The sequence below is a fragment of the Petromyzon marinus genome, chromosome 1 (assembly GCF_048934315.1).
Source record: "Petromyzon marinus isolate PM22_M1 ecotype Great Lakes invasive population chromosome 1, UKy_Petmar_22M1.pri1.0, whole genome shotgun sequence".
Classification (NCBI taxonomy): Eukaryota; Metazoa; Chordata; class Hyperoartia; order Petromyzontiformes; family Petromyzontidae; genus Petromyzon; species Petromyzon marinus.
In genome coordinates, this window is record NC_133667.1 from 16350530 (window position 1) to 16358344 (window position 7815).

The following is a 7815-nucleotide window of genomic DNA, read 5'->3' on the forward strand; positions in this document are numbered from 1 at the left end:
GTCTATGGGTCTCTGTGGTGTGAGTCTATGGGTCTCTGTGGTGTGAGTCTATGGGTATCTGTGGTGTGAGTCTATGGGTCTCTGTGGTGTGAGTCTATGGGTCTCTGTGGTGTGAGTCTATGGGTCTCTGTGGTGTGAGTCTATTGGTATCTGTGTGAGTCTATGGGACTCTGTGGTGTGAGTCCATGGGTCTGCGTGTGAGTCTATGGGTCTCTGTGGTGTGAGTCTATGGATCTCTGTGGTGTGAGTCTATGAATCTCTGTGGTGTGAGTCTATGGGTCTCTGTGGTGTGAGTCTATGAATCTCTGTGGTGTGAGTCTATGAGTATCTGTGGTGTGTCTATGAGTCTCTGTTGTATGAGTCTCTGTTGTGTGAGTCTATGGGTGTTTGTGGTGTGAGTCTATGGGTCTCTGTGGTGTGAGTCTATGGGTCTCTGTGGTGTGAGTCTATGGGTCTCTGTGTGAGACTATGGGTCTCTGTGGTGTGAGTCTATGGGTCTCTGTCGTGTGAGTCTATGGGTCTCTGTGGTGTGAGTCTATGGGTCTCTGTGGTGTGAGTCTATCGGTCTCTGTGGTGTGCGTCCATGGGTCTCTGTGGTGTGAGTCTATGGGTCTCTGTGTGAGTCTATGGGTCTCTGTGGTGTGAGTCTATGAGTCTCTGTCGTGTGAGTCTATGGGTCTCTGTGGTGTGAGTCTATGGGTTTCTGTGGTGTGAGTCTATGGGTCTGTGTGTGAGTCTATGGGTCTCTGTGGTGTGAGTCTATGGGTCTCTGTGGTGTGAGTCTATGGGTCTCTGTGGTGTGAGTCTATGGGTCTCTGTGGTGTGAGTCTATGGGTCTCTGTGGTCTATGGGTCTCTGTATGAGTCTATGGGTCTTTGTGGTGTGAGTCCACGGGTCTGTGTGTGAGTCTATGAGTCTCTATGTGAGTCTCACGTTCTGCAGATGTAAATGCCACTGATTATTCACGTTCTGCAGATGCCACTGGTTCTTCATGTTCTGTAGATGTAGGTGCCACTGGTTCTTCACGTTCTGCAGATGTAGATGCCACCACCATCATCTATTGCACGACGATTGAACTTACGATTCTCGGTCTAAACAGGCAACTGGAAATACGGACCAGGTTTGTTCGTATCTCTGAAAGTTCGTTAGTCGAATGTTCGTGAATATGGGAGTTAGAGTATTTAACTTATTCCACGTAGCAATTATCGACGTACTAAGTAGGTTAATCTTGGCGATAATTGACGCTATACAGCGCTGATAAAGTGTATTCAATATAATTGTCGATAAACCGATCAGACATTAAACATAGCAACAAACACGCCACCGCCATTGTAAGTTGAACTTCTTTCGCACCGTTCATAGTCAACCGTGCTGATTGGAGGTGCGATTCTCTATTGACGTCACCATAGCGCTCGTGCCAAGCTAGGTGCACTTTGAGGCCGTCACGTGAAGTTTCGAAGGCTCGCTGCTGGCAGGAGGTCACGGGACAGACCCAGGTGCCATGGGCTAGCTGCTGCTGTGCCAGGCTAGGTGCAGGATGAGGTCACGGGACAGACCCAGCAGGTGCCATGGGTTAGCTGCTGCTGTGCCAGGCTAGGTGCAGGATGAGGTCACGGGACAGACCCAGCAGGTGCCATGAGTTGACTGCTGCTGTGCGAGGCTAGGTGCAGGATGAGGTCACGGGACAGACCCAGGTGCCATGGGTTGTACTGCTGTGCCAGGCTAGGTACAGGAGGAGGTCACGGGACAGACCCAGGTGCCATGGATTGACTGCTGCTGTGCCAGGCTAGGTACAGGAGGAGGTCACGGGACAGACCCAGATGCCATGGGTTAATTGCTGCTGTGTCAGGCTAGGTACAGGAGGAGGTCACGGGACAGACCCAGATGCCATGGGTTGACTGCTGCTGTGCCAGGCTTGGTGCAGGAGGAGGTCACGGGACAGACCCAGGTGCCATGGGTTGTACTGCTGTGCCAGGCTAGGTACAGGAGGAGGTCACGGGACAGACCCTGCGGGTGCCATGGGTATACTGCTGCTCTGCGAGGCGAGGTGCAGGATGAGGTCACGGGACAGACCCAGCAGGTGCCATGGGTTTACTGCTGCTGTGCCAGGCTAGGTGCAGGATGAGGTCACGGAACAGATCCGGATGCAATGGGTTGATTGACGGAGACGATTGGTAGATCCACCAGCTGTGCTCCCTGCCAACTCGCTGCGTTTTATCCGCCCGGCGCTGTGCTCGTTCTCGTGAGCAGTCGCTCCTCTGCTCTCCGTTGTTGCTGAGGGCGACTACCTCCAACTGCCCAGTTGCCTCACTGTGCACCTAGCCTGGCACTGCCCAGTAGTAGCGTCCTTCACGAGCCACTTCCTCCACAGAGGCCGATCTTGACACCGCTGGTAGAGGTCTTATTGCAAGTCCATGCCATACACAACAACAGCTGCCATTCGCCACCAAGTGGCGGTTACGTCACCACGGTGCTTGTGCCAGGCTAGGTGCACAAAACAAGGATCCCCCGTATAGCCTTAACAGATTATTGGGGCAAGTGCCTGTTAGCGAGTCGCACCTATGAAGGCTGGCACGGCACACGAGAGGGTGGTGGGTGGCCAGCACCACGCCCGGCCGCCTTTGTCTCCCCAGTGACGATGATTTTACACCATCGCACCACGTTACTAATTTGAGGCTGAGTCGACCCACAGGCTAGGCACGCACAAGGGGCCGTACATAAATGACGTCACGCACCTGGGGGGGGGGGGGGTCAGACATTTGTGACGATGTGTGACGAGGGGGGGAGGGGTTGAGAAATGTGACGTCACATCAAAATGTGCAACTTTAAATACATATTAACACGTTCTACTTAATTATATAGACTTTTTAATAAATGTTTTCTCCTACAACATCAGAGTGCAGCGCCACATTAAATACGCACTACAATGACAATAGTTTAAAGCGATTTGAAGCATGTTTTATTTTGGGGGGGGGAGGGGGGCAGAGCTTTGTGACGTCATATTTGAGGGGGGGGGTCTGACTTTTTGTGAAGCCGTGTGACGAAGGGGGGGGTCAAAAATCGTCCAAAATCGCTTGACGTCATTTAAGGACGGCCCCCAAAGACAAAGACCCCCCCGTATAGCCTGCACATGCTATGGGGGGCAAGTGCTGTTAGCGAGTAGTAAGCTCCTACAGGTGCACACACCAATAGCCGCCATTCGCACCAGGCTACGTGCACGTTGAGGCCGTCACGTGAAGTGTCGAAGGCTCGCTGCAGGCAGGAGGAGGTCACGGGACAGACCCAGCAGGTGCCATGGGTTGACCGACCGAGACGACTTGCAGATGCAACACAATAAAGACCCCCCCGTACAGCCTTGACAGACTGTTGGGGCAAGTGCTGTTAGCGAGCACCTTTGAAGGCCGGCACGGCACACCAGGGGGGTGGGTGGCCAGCACAACGCCCGACCGCCTTTGTCTCTCTCTTGTTTCAAGTTTTATTTATTAGGTGTAGCCCTGTGAGCCACGCGGCTCTTAAGTCGGGTGCAACCGCAACAAACTAAATTTGAACACAGAACATCTTAAAGCGACAACGCGTAACAGAAACATCCTGGAATAAACCAGCAAATATTCCACACGCAAAAAAAACGTATTAAAACGCTGTGTGCAAAAATAAATGTGGTGCAAGCCAACAACAACAACCATAAGACAATTTAGATTAACCAAATGTTTTTGAATCACCAAAATAAAGCTATAAATAAAATGTAACAACAGTAATCATAGGAACCGTGATTTTAAATTTTACAATAAACGTATGACAAAAAACTGCAGCCATAGCTGGCAGCACGACACTCCCAGTGTATGATGTGTGAGTGAGTCAGCAGCAGCGTGAGTGTATGATGTGTGAGTCAGCGCACGATGTGTTAGTCAGCGTATGATGAGTGAGTGTATGATGTGTGAGTCAGTGTATGATGTGTGAGTCAGCGTATGATGATTGAGTCAGTATTAGGTTGAGTGAGTGTATGATGTGTGAGTCGGCGCACGATGTGTTAGCGCATGATGAGTGAGTCAGTGTATGATGTGTGAGCGAGTAGGCGGCAGTGTGAGCGAGTGTATGATGTGCGAGTGAGCCAGCACACGATGAGTGAACCTGTGTATGATGAGTGAATGGGTCAGTGGTTGTGCGAGTGTATGATGTGTGAGTGAGTAAGCGCATGATGAGCGAGTCAGTGCATGGTGTGTGAGTCAGTGTATGATGTGTGAGTAAGTGTATGATGTGTGAGTGAGTCAGTGTATGATGTGTGAGTGAGTCAGTGCAAGCTGTGTGAGTCAGTGCATGGTGTGAGTGTGTCAGTGCATGGTGTAAGTGAGTCAGTGCATGATGTGTGAGTGAGTCAGTGTATGATGTGTGAGTGAGTCAGTGCATGATGTGTGAGTGAGTAAGCGCATGATGAGCGAGTCAGTGCATGGTGTGAGTGAGTCAGTGTATGATGTGTGAGTGAGTCAGTGTATGATGTGTGAGTGAGTCAGTGCAAGATGTGTGAGTGAGTCAGTGCATGGTGTGAGTGTGTCAGTGCATGGTGTGAGTGAGTCAGTGCATGATGTGTGAGTGAGTCAGTGCATGATGTGTGAGTGAGTCAGTGTATGATGTGTGAGTGAGTCAGTGTATGATGTGTGAGTGAGTAAGCGCATGATGAGCGAGTCAGTGCATGGTGTGAGTGAGTCAGTGTATGATGTGTGAGTGAGTCAGTGTATGGTGTGAGTGAGTCAGTGTATGATGTATGAGAAAGTCAGTGTATGATGTGTGAGTGAGTCAGTGTATGATGTGTGAGTGAGTCAGTGCATGGTGTGTGAGTGAGTTAGTGCATGGTGTGTGAGTGAGTCAGTGTATGATGTGTGAGTGAGTCAGTGTATGATGTGTGAGTGAGTCAGTGTATGATGTGTGAGTGAGTCAGTGTATGATGTGTGACTGAGTCAGTGCATGGTGTGTGAGTGAGTCAGTGTATGATGTGTGAGTCAGTGTATGATGTGTGAGTGAGTCAGTGTATGGTGTGAGTGAGTCAGTGTATGATGTGTGAGTCAGTGCATGGTGTGTGAGTGAGTCAGTGTATGATGTGTGAGTGAGTCAGTGTATGGTGTGAGTGAGTCAGTGTATGATGTGTGAGTGAGTCAGTGTATGATGTGTGAGTCAGTGTATGATGTGTGAGTGAGCCAGTGTATGATGTGTGAGTGAGTCAGTGTATGATGTGTGAGTGAGTCAGTGTATGATGTGTGAGTGAGTAAGCGCATGATGAGCGAGTCAGTGCATGGTGTGAGTGAGTCAGTGTATGATGTGTGAGTGAGTCAGTGTATGGTGTGAGTGAGTCAGTGTATGATGTATGAGAAAGTCAGTGTATGATGTGTGAGTGAGTCAGTGTATGATGTGTGAGTGAGTCAGTGCATGGTGTGTGAGTGAGTTAGTGCATGGTGTGTGAGTGAGTCAGTGTATGATGTGTGAGTGAGTCAGTGTATGATGTGTGAGTGAGTTAGTGTATGATGTGTGAGTGAGTCAGTGTATGATGTGTGAGTGAGTAAGCGCATGATGAGCGAGTCAGTGCATGGTGTGAGTGAGTCAGTGTATGATGTGTGAGTGAGTCAGTGTATGGTGTGAGTGAGTCAGTGTATGATGTATGAGAAAGTCAGTGTATGATGTGTGAGTGAGTCAGTGTATGATGTGTGAGTGAGTCAGTGCATGGTGTGTGAGTGAGTTAGTGCATGGTGTGTGAGTGAGTCAGTGTATGATGTGTGAGTGAGTCAGTGTATGATGTGTGAGTGAGTTAGTGTATGATGTGTGAGTGAGTCAGTGTATGATGTGTGACTGAGTCAGTGCATGGTGTGTGAGTGAGTCAGTGTATGATGTGTGAGTCAGTGTATGATGTGTGAGTGAGTCAGTGTATGGTGTGAGTGAGTCAGTGTATGATGTGTGAGTCAGTGCATGGTGTGTGAGTGAGTCAGTGTATGATGTGTGAGTGAGTCAGTGTATGGTGTGAGTGAGTCAGTGTATGATGTGTGAGTGAGTCAGTGTATGATGTGTGAGTCAGTGTATGATGTGTGAGTGAGCCAGTGTATGATGTGTGAGTGAGTCAGTGTATGATGTGTGAGTGAGTAAGCGCATGATGAGCGAGTCAGTGCATGGTGTGAGTGAGTCAGTGTATGATGTGTGAGTGAGTCAGTGTATGGTGTGAGTGAGTCAGTGTATGATGTATGAGAAAGTCAGTGTATGATGTGTGAGTGAGTCAGTGTATGATGTGTGAGTGAGTCAGTGCATGGTGTGTGAGTGAGTTAGTGCATGGTGTGTGAGTGAGTCAGTGTATGATGTGTGAGTCAGTCAGTGTATGATGTGTGAGTGAGTCAGTGTATGATGTGTGAGTGAGTCAGTGTATGATGTGTGACTGAGTCAGTGCATGGTGTGTGAGTGAGTCAGTGTATGATGTGTGAGTCAGTGTATGATGTGCGAGTGAGTCAGTGTATGGTGTGAGTGAGTCAGTGTATGATGTGTGAGTCAGTGTATGGTGTGAGTGAGTCAGTGTATGATGTATGAGAAAGTCAGTGTATGATGTGTGAGTGAGTCAGTGTATGATGTGTGAGTGAGTCAGTGTATGATGTGTGAGTGAGTCAGTGTATGGTGTGAGTGAGTCAGTGCATGGTGTGTGAGTGAGTCAGTGTATGATGTGTGAGTGAGTCAGTGTATGGTGTGAGTGAGTCAGTGTATGATGTGTGAGTGAGTCAGTGCATGGTGTGTGAGTGAGTCAGTGTATGATGTATGAGTGAGTCAGTGTATGGTGTGAGTGAGTCAGTGCATGGTGTGTGAGTGAGTCAGTGTATGATGTGTGAGTGAGTCAGTGCATGATGTGTGAGTGAGTCAGTGTATGATGTGTGAGTGAGTCAGTGCATGATGTGTGAGTGAGTCAGTGTATGGTGTGAGTGAGTCAGTGTATGATGTGTGAGTGAGTCAGTGTATGATGTGTGAGTGAGTCAGTGTATGATGTGTGAGTCAGTGCATGGTGTGAGTGAGTCAGTGTATGATGTGTGAGTGAGTGTATGATGTGTGAGTGAGTCAGTGTATGGTGTGAGTGAGTCAGTGTATGATGTGTGAGTCAGTGCATGGTGTGTGAGTGAGTCAGTGTATGATGTGTGAGTGAGTCAGTGTATGGTGTGAGTGAGTCAGTGTATGATGTGTGAGTGAGTCAGTGTATGATGTGTGAGTCAGTGTATGATGTGTGAGTGAGCCAGTGTATGATGTGTGAGTGAGTCAGTGTATGATGTGTGAGTGAGTAAGCGCATGATGAGCGAGTCAGTGCATGGTGTGAGTGAGTCAGTGTATGATGTGTGAGTGAGTCAGTGTATGGTGTGAGTGAGTCAGTGTATGATGTATGAGAAAGTCAGTGTATGATGTGTGAGTGAGTCAGTGTATGATGTGTGAGTGAGTCAGTGCATGGTGTGTGAGTGAGTTAGTGCATGGTGTGTGAGTGAGTCAGTGTATGATGTGTGAGTCAGTCAGTGTATGATGTGTGAGTGAGTCAGTGTATGATGTGTGAGTGAGTCAGTGTATGATGTGTGACTGAGTCAGTGCATGGTGTGTGAGTGAGTCAGTGTATGATGTGTGAGTCAGTGTATGATGTGTGAGTGAGTCAGTGTATGGTGTGAGTGAGTCAGTGTATGATGTATGAGAAAGTCAGTGTATGATGTGTGAGTGAGTCAGTGTATGATGTGTGAGTGAGTCAGTGTATGATGTGTGAGTGAGTCAGTGTATGGTGTGAGTGAGTCAGTGCATGGTGTGTGAGTGAGTCAGTGTATG